This window comes from Coregonus clupeaformis, chromosome 6 (assembly GCF_020615455.1).
Source record: "Coregonus clupeaformis isolate EN_2021a chromosome 6, ASM2061545v1, whole genome shotgun sequence".
In the NCBI taxonomy this organism is placed as follows: Eukaryota; Metazoa; Chordata; class Actinopteri; order Salmoniformes; family Salmonidae; genus Coregonus; species Coregonus clupeaformis.
This window is the reverse complement of record NC_059197.1, coordinates 16,746,287-16,755,518: the sequence shown is the minus strand read 5'-3', so window position 1 is coordinate 16,755,518 and position 9,232 is coordinate 16,746,287. Positions and strand designations below refer to the sequence as shown.

The 9,232-nt window shown below is 44.2% G+C and overlaps 1 protein-coding gene across 1 annotated transcript in view; it reads left to right on the top strand.

Moving 5' to 3' along the window:
* The first annotated feature begins 233 nt into the window (after nt 1–233).
* The window catches only part of LOC121567786 (roundabout homolog 1-like), a 413,148-nt gene continuing 404,149 nt past the window's right edge, over nt 234–9,232 (top strand). Inside the window, exon 1 of the mRNA XM_041878064.2 lies at nt 234–710. The gene's annotated coding sequence lies outside the window, so the exon portion shown is untranslated. The remainder of the gene's footprint in view (nt 711–9,232) is intronic.

Here is a 9,232-nt window from a genome sequence, read left to right as displayed (position 1 = left end):
AGAAGACAGGCAAGAACAGCCATGACTAATGCTAGTTTCGGGTCTTGATTAGGCTACCACAGGTTCACATTAGCCTAGGCCTATCACATACCTTGTTATAACAGCCCAAGATTATAAATAGCCTATCACGGAGAATGGCTTGGAGCTCGACATTTTCGTTTCCCATGTTGAACATCCACTATGGGTGACCATTTAGACAAGTCAAAATTCAGAATGTACATTAATTTCACAATAAACCACCCACTGCAGTAGGATCAAATAGGACTCACTGTTTTACTCCTCCTGTGGCAGAGATGAAATTTAGCGCAGCTTTAGGACCCAGGGAGGCAGGCTGGCTGGCTACCCGCTCCGCTGCAGGAGAATAGAAGAGGCATGGACAGATTTGTATGCGCTGCTTTTCCATCTCTGCTTTAACTGTTCTATAAATAACGGTACAGGATTCCCATCTTCTCGAGGATTAGGCTTCTCCAAAACACTGATTTAGTATCCGCTATTTTGTCTTTACTAGCAGAGAACAAGTACCGACATCCTCTCAACTCGTCCAGTTGGCAGATATAGTTTTCATTTGCCATTCTATGGTGTCTTCTCTGCGGTGGAACGTGGGCTACACAGGAAAGTTTCGCACATCTTTATAAGAGCATGGACAAATTCTTCTTTTGATTTAGACAAGCACACAGACCAGTATAATATCGCAGAAATTGAAAAAGTGGGTAAGTTACCATTTATTTGTGAGTTTTACGTGTGTGCTGCACTGTTGGTTTGCTCACAGTTTGAGATGCAGCTAGTGCAGGAGTGGAAAGAATGCATTTCTCTTTAGTCGGTCGGCTATGTAGCCTACATGTGTAATGTTTTAAAGGTGTTTGTCTTTACACACTAGTCTTCTTTCCAAAACGGAACATTTCAGTACATGACACATTTTCCTAATTAATGTATTCTTTATTTATTTTTAAAAATCAAAAGAAAGCACCCTGCCACCATAAACCTATCGATTATTGGCTACATCACTACATGTCAAAAGGAACTGTAGGCTAGGCAAATGTACATAGGCCTACATACAGTTGAAGTCGGAAGTTTACATACACCTTAGCCAAATACATTTAAACTCAGTTTTTCACAATTCCTGACATTTAATCCTAGTAAAAATTCCCTGTTTTAGGTCAGTTAGGATCACCACTTTATTTTAAGAATGTGAAATGTCAGAATAATAGTAGAGAATGATTTATTTCAGCTTTTATTTATCACATTCCCAGTGGGTCAGAAGTTTACATACACTCAATTAGTATTTGGTAGCATTGCCTTTAAATTGTTTAACTTGGGTCAAACGTTTCGGGTAGCCTTCCACAAGCTTTCCACAATAAGTTGGGTGCATTTTGGCCCATTCCTCCTGACAGAGCTGGTGTAACTGAGTCAGGTACAGTGGGGGAAAAAAGTATTTAGTCAGCCACCAATTGTGCAAGTTCTCCCACTTAAAAAGATGAGAGAGGCCTGTAATTTTCATCATAGGTACACGTCAACTATGACAGACAAAATGAGAAAAAAAAATCCAGAAAATCACATTGTAGGATTTGTAATGAATTTATTTGCAAATTATGGTGGAAAATAAGTATTTGGTCAATAACAAAAGTTTCTCAATACTTTGTTATATACCCTTTGTTGGCAATGACACAGGTCAAACGTTTTCTGTAAGTCTTCACAAGGTTTTCACACACTGTTGCTGGTATTTTGGCCCATTCCTCCATGCAGATCTCCTCTAGAGCAGTGATGTTTTGGGGCTGTCAATGGGCAACACAGACTTTCAACTCCCTCCAAAGATTTTCTATGGGGTTGAGATCTGGAGACTGGCTATGGCCACTCCAGGACCTTGAAATGCTTCTTACGAAGCCACTCCTTCGTTGCCCGGGCGGTGTGTTTGGGATCATTGTCATGCTGAAAGACCCAGCCACGTTTCATCTTCAATGCCCTTGCTGATGGAAGGAGGTTTTCACTCAAAATCTCACAATACATGGCCCCATTCATTCTTTCCTTTACACGGATCAGTCGTCCTGGTCCCTTTGCAGAAAAACAGCCCCAAAGCATGATGTTTCCACCCCCATGCTTCACAGTAGGTATGGTGTTCTTTGGATGCAACTCAGCATTCTTTGTCCTCCAAACACGACGAGTTGAGTTTTTACCAAAAAGTTCTATTTTGGTTTCATCTGACCATATGACATTCTCCCAATCCTCTTCTGGATCATCCAAATGCACTCTAGCAAACTTCAGACGGGCCTGGACATGTACTGGCTTAAGCAGGGGGACACGTCTGGCACTGCAGGATTTGAGTCCCTTGCGGCGTAGTGTGTTACTGATGGTAGGCTTTGTTACTTTGGTCCCAGCTCTCTGCAGGTCATTCACTAGGTCCCCCCGTGTGGTTCTGGGATTTTTGCTCACCGTTCTTGTGATCATTTTGACCCCACGGGGTGAGATCTTGCATGGAGCCCCAGATCGAGAGAGATTATCAGTGGTCTTGTATAATATAATAAAATATAAAAATATAATATGCCATTTAGCAGACGCTTTTATCCAAAGCGACTTACAGTCATGCGTGCATACATTTTTGTGTATGGGGTGGTCCCGGGGATCGAACCCACTACCTTGGCATTACAAGCGCCGTGCTCTACCAGCTGAGCTACAGAGGACCACATGTATGTCTTCCATTTCCTAATAATTGCTCCCACAGTTGATTTCTTCAAACCAAGCTGCTTACCTATTGCAGATGCAGTCTTCCCAGCCTGGTGCAGGTCTACAATTTTGTTTCTGGTGTCCTTTGACAGCTCTTTGGTCTTGGCCATAGTGGAGTTTGGAGTGTGACTGTTTGAGGTTGTGGACAGGTGTATTTTATACTGATAACAAGTTCAAACAGGTGCCATTAATACAGGTAACGAGTGGAGGACAGAGGAGCCTCTTAAAGAAGAAGTTACAGGTTTGTGAGAGCCAGAAATCTTGCTTGTTTGTAGGTGACCAAATAATTATTTTCCACCATAATTTGCAAATAAATTCATTAAAAATCCTACAATGTGATTTTCTGGATATTTTTTCCTCAATTTGTCTGTCATAGTTGACGTGTACCTATGATGAAAATTACAGGCCTCTCTCATCTTTGTAAGTGGGAAACTTGCACAATTGGTGGCTGACTAAATACTTTTTTCCCCCACTGTATGTAGGCCTCCTTGCTCCACACTCTTTTTCAGTTCTGCCCACACATTTTCTATAGGATTGAGGTCAGGGCTTTGTGATGGCCACTCCAATACCTTGACTTTGTTGTCCTTAAGCCATTTTGCCATAACTTTGGAAGTATGCTTGGGGTCATTGTCCATTTGGAAGACCCATTTCCGACCAAGCTTTAACTTCCTGACTGATGTCTTGAGATGTTGCTATAATATATCCACATAATTTTCCTTCCTCATGATGCCATCTATTTTGCGAAGTGCACCAGTCCCTCCTGCAGCAAAGCACCCCCACAGCATGATGCTGCCACCCCCGTGCTTCACGGTTGGGATGGTGTTCTTCGGCTTGCAAGCGCCCCCCCCTTTTTCCTCCAAACATAACGATGGTCATTATGGCCAAACAGTTCTATTTTTGTTTCATCAGACCAGAGGACATTTCTCCAAAAAGTAAGATCTTTGTCCCCATGTGCAGTTGCAAACCGTAGTCTGACTTTTTTATGGCGGTTTTGGAGCATTGGCTTCTTCCTTGCTGAGCGGCCTTTCAGGTTATGTCGACATAGGACTCGTTTTACTGTGGACATAGATACTTTTGTACCTGTTTCCTCCAGCATCTTCACAAGGTCCTTTGCTGTTGTTCTGGGATTGATTTGCACTTTTCGCACCAAAGTACATTCATCTCTAAGAGACAGAACGTGTCTCCTTCCTGAGCGGTATGATGGCTGCGTGGTCCCATGGTGTTTATACTTGCGTACTATTGTTTGTACAGATGAACGTGGTACCTTCAGGCATTTGGAAATTGCTCCCAAGAATGAACCGGACTTGTGGAGGTCTACCATTTTTTTTCTGAGGTCTTGGCTGATTTCATTTGATTTTCCCATGATGTCAAGCAAAGAGGCACTGCGTTTGAAGATAGGCCTTGAAATACATCCACAGGTACACCTCCAATTGACTCAAATGATGTCAATTAGCCTATCAGAAGCTTCTAAAGCCATGACATCATTTTCTGGAATTTCCAAGCTGTTTAAAGGCACAGTCAACTTAGTGTATGTAAACTTCTGACCCACTGGAATTGTGATACAGTGAATTATAAGTGAAATAATATGTCTGTAAACAATTGTTGGAAAAATTACTTGTGTCATGCACAAAGTAGATGTCCTAACCGACTTGCCAAAACTATAGTTTGTTAACAAGACATTTGTGGAGTGGTTGAAAAACGAGTTTTAATGACTCCAACCTAAGTGTATGTAAACTTCCGACTTCGACTGTACGTATTGGTTAAAACATATTCGGGTGTGGACACTGTATTAACAGCAGCTTGAGAAGCATACTGTGCATCATGGCTGTACTGATGCATCCTCTGGCATTTTGCTTTAATTTTAAACTTTAATTATTGTGAAATCTGATGCACGTGTTTTGTAATAGTAATTTATGCCAATGTCATTTATTGTGCGTGTAAGGTTTCCCACTTGTTGTCACTCTTCTGAAATCTTACATAACTGTGAATAATTGTTGAATAGAAAATCATTATTGATCCTTCTTAGCGAAGCCAGCACGTGCTGGCATCACTCTATCCTCCGCTGTCCGTGCGCCCAATGGTAGCCTATACGATGCCTTTGCATGTAAAAGAGTGTCACGCCCTGACATAGAGATCTCTAGTTGGTTTGGTCAGGGTGTGAATATCTATGTGTAATTCTAGAATGTGTATGTCTATGTTGGCCGGGTGTGGTTCCCAATCAGAGGCAGCTGTCGATGGTTGTCACTGATTGGGGATCATACTTAGGCAGCCATTTTGCCTACCTTAGTGGTGGGATCTTGTTTCTGTTTGGCTTGTTTGATGTTTAGCCTCTTGAACTTCACGTTCTGTTGGATTTTGCTATTTTGTCTGTGTTTATTTAAATAAACGACTATGTACGCATACCACGCTGCACCTTGGTCCGATCCTTTACACAACTGACGTGACAACGAGGATGTAGAATAGAATGTTAATCTGAACCAAATACAAATAGCCATCCTCGTTTAAAGTTGTTATGATGAATTTCTAGGTATCAAGTGATTACGAATGTAAGGATGTACTTAGACACTTTTGATGGGGAGTTCATATTATTATTTAATATGTACATGGTTAGTTATAACAGAGCTTTGCCTTTACCATCTCCCTAACTCCAGAACAAAGATCCACTCTCTCTATATATACACTCTGTTACAAGTCTCTCCACGAACATCTGGTAATCATCATGGGCACTCCCATTCTTTGATTTTATTACGCTTTACCCCAAGTCAGTATATCCTGTCCATCAATCATGCTATCATAAACATCAATAATCTCCTTTGACATAACGTAATGTAGACTCCGTGGCACCTAGCCAATTATCTACTAACTCTAACCTGGTCCCCACGATACTATGACATGACATCATAACACTATAAAAACCTCATATCAAAAGTGTAAAGAGTTGACTGTTCAGTCAGTCAAGTCTGAGCTCACCTCACTCAACAAGCTGTATTTTGTAGCCACGAATGAATGCCACTGCAGCTGTCCTCTTGGTGAGGTGCTGAAAGTTTCCGCAACTGTCCACTTGGAGTGTCGTGTCATGAAAGGGAATTAAATGAAATATGACCGATTGTCATTGTTGCAAAAAACGTAACTTATACATGTTAGATTGATTATTTCCAGCATTATCTTTATGATTCACTCGTTTTCAATATCTGATTATTTAATGGATTTTTTATATTTCATTTTGCGCATGAGAGAAATATTTTTCCATATAAATATCCAAATAACTATTGAGTCACTTCTTATATAAAAATATACCTGGAGGATGTATATTACTCTCTTCCTCTTTCATGCAAATATGTGTATTGCTTTATTTAAAACGTCTACCTATCAGATGCATTTCATTCATAAATGTTCGTTGCACGTTGGTGGTTTGCAATTACCATATCCACCAAGGTAGCTTGCTGCATTGATAGTCAAGGATCTTACAGGGAATTGCATTGGGGAATATGAGACAATCAATACGTCGAGCTTGTGATACTTCAGAAGGCTTTGCATTTCACATGCAATCTCAAGCGGTTGATCCACTATCTACAGTAAGAATAATCTTGCTTAGACGTGTCTCCCATTATAACCATGGCCTATAGTATCTTTATGTGATTGCTTTGCAGGTTATCAACAATGGGGTTTGTTTTGATTGCAATGTACAATATGAGATGTCTTTTATCGTGTGTACTGTAGAACTCCATAGCGTTGCGTATCACTGAGCAGTGAGTTTGATGTATATGTATATGCCATGTGAGCAAGGGCAGGTCATTTCTCCCCGTCTCCCTGTCTAGTAATGCTCAACATTAAGTTACAGAGCAGCCAACTCTACTGTGAAGTATTTCTCTTCCCTCAGGGGACCTTGCCATGGCAGCTTCATTAAGTTACATATAATACTGGCACTGAGGTTTACGACAGTATAATCAGGCTCATCTATGGCACATCATATATTCATCCAAGTGTTTGTGTGTGTGTGTGTGTGTGTGTGTGTGTGTGTGTGTGTGTGTGTGTGTGTGTGTGTGTGTGTGTGTGTGTGTGTGTGTGTGTGTGTGTGTGTGTGTGTGTGTGTGTGTGTGTGTGTGTGTGTGTGTGTGTGTGTGTGTGTGTGTGTGTGTGTGTGTGTGCGTGTGCGCGTGTGTGTATGGATTCTGTTTGTGCTGACATTAGGGCAGCTTCGAGGTCTCTTATGTTTGTGCTAAGCTTTTAGGAGCTTCTCCTCTGAGACGACTAATGTTGTCACGGATTCTGCCGAGGCTGCCCCTCCTACTTGCTCGGGCAGGCTTCGGCGTTCGTCGTCACCGGAGTACTAGCTACTACCGATCCATGTTTCTATGTTCGACTTGTTTTGTCTGTATTGGTCTCACCTGTTTCCCATCATGTAGTTATGTCTTCCCTATTTAACCCTCTGGCTCACACTGTGTGTTGTGCGTGTTTGTTCATGTTTTGGTTGTCGTAAGTGAGCGGGTTTGTTCCTTCCTGCGTGGAGGTTTGTTCAGTTTGTTACCTACGAGTAAAGTAAGTTTTTCGATTAGCTCTGTGTCCTGCGCCTGACTTCGTCCTACCGCATTACACTGATGCCTTGACAGAAACACGCACCAAATATGGAGTCAGCAGGTACAGCCATGCCAGCCGGATCGATGGAGGAACGTGTCCAACAACAAGCAACCATGATCCAGGCTCTCGGCACCGCAATGGAACGAGTGGTGAATACTATGGAGCGATGGGAGAGAGGAGGTTTTCCTATACCTCTTCCAATTACACCACCACCTACACCGCTGTCCACCTTTTCACCATCTGGGTCCAGTGGGATTCGGCTCTCGCTCCCGAGGGCATACGACGGTACAGCTGCCGGGTGTCAGGGTTTTCTGCTCCAGGTAGAGCTCTACCTGGCAACCATCCACCCGGCTCCCTCGGGATACGAGAGCGTGTCCGCCCTCATCTCCTGTCTGTCCGGTAAAGTGCTCGAGTGGGCCAACGCCGAGTGGGGAGGAATAGACGCAGCATCTGTAAGTTATGAGGAGTGAGCGTCTATTCCACCTCAGACAGGGGAAGAGGAGCGCACAGGAGATTGCACTGGACTTTAGGACTCTGTCTGCCAGCGCAGGATGGAATGAGAGGGCCCTCATCGACCACTACCGATGCAGCCTAAGGGAGGATGTTCGTCGGGAACTGGCCTGCAGGGACACCAACCTTAACCTGGACCAACTGGTGGATATGTCAATCAGGCTGGATAACCTGTTGGCCACCCGCGGACGTCCGGATCAGGGGCCGTCCATTCCATCCCCCAGCACCTCCGACCCTACCCCTATGGAGCTCGGAGGTGCTGCTCTTAGGGAGACCGGTAGAGGGGCCGTCCCCTGCACCAACTGTGGCCGCAGAGGACACACTGCTGGTCGGTGCTGTGAGGGTCTTTAAGGAGTCGAGGCAGTAGGCAGAGCACTGGTGGACCGTTTCAGGTGAGTAGGCACCCGACTCACCCAGAGTTCCCTGTTGCGCATATGTGTATAGATGTTGTATTTCCAGAGTTTTCTTCTCATTCCCAGCATAAGGCGCTAGTAGATTCAGGCGCAGCTGGGAACTTTATTGATCGTCAGTTTACCCGTAGGTTAGGGATTCCTATTGTGCCAGTTGATGTGCCCTTCCCTATACATGCCCTAGATAGTCACCCTTTAGGGTCAGGTCTGATTAGGGAGGTCACAGCTCCACTCTGGATGAAGACGCAGGAGGGTCATGAGGAAAAAATTAGTCTCTATCTGATTGATTCTCCTGCGTTTCCAGTGGTGTTGGGGCTTCCCTGGTTAACCTCTCATGACCCCACTATTTCATGGCAACAGAGGGCTCTCAAGGGATGGTCAAGTCAGTGCTCGGGGAGGTGTGTAGGTGTTTCCGTAGGGGCAACTACGGTGGAAAGTCCAAACCAGGTTTCCACCATGCACATTCCGCCTGAATATGCCGATTTGGCTCTCGCCTTCTGTAAAAAGAAGGCGACTCAATTACCACCCCATCGACAGGGGGTTGTGCGATAAACCTCCAGGAAGGTGCTGCGCTTCCCCTGAGTCACGTGTATCCTCTGTCACAGGAGGAGACGGCGGCTATGGAAACATATGTCACCGAATCTCTGAGGCAAGGATACATTCGGCCTTCCACTTCCCCTGTCTCCTCGAGTTTCTTTTTTGTGAAGAAGAAGGGATGGTGGCTTACGCCCGTGCATTGACTACCGTGGTCTTAATCAGATCACTGTGAAGTACAGCTCTCCACTACCTCTGATTGCTAGTATGACGGCGTTATTGCACGGGGCGCGCTTCTTCACTAAATTGGATCTCAGGAGCGCGTACAACCTGTTGCGTATCCGGGAGGGAGATGAGTAGAAGACAGCATTCAGTACCACCTCAGGACACTATGAGTACCTCGTCATGCCATACGGGTTGATGAATGCTCCATCAGTCTTCCAATCCTTTGTTGTTGAGATTTTCAGGGACCTGCACGGACA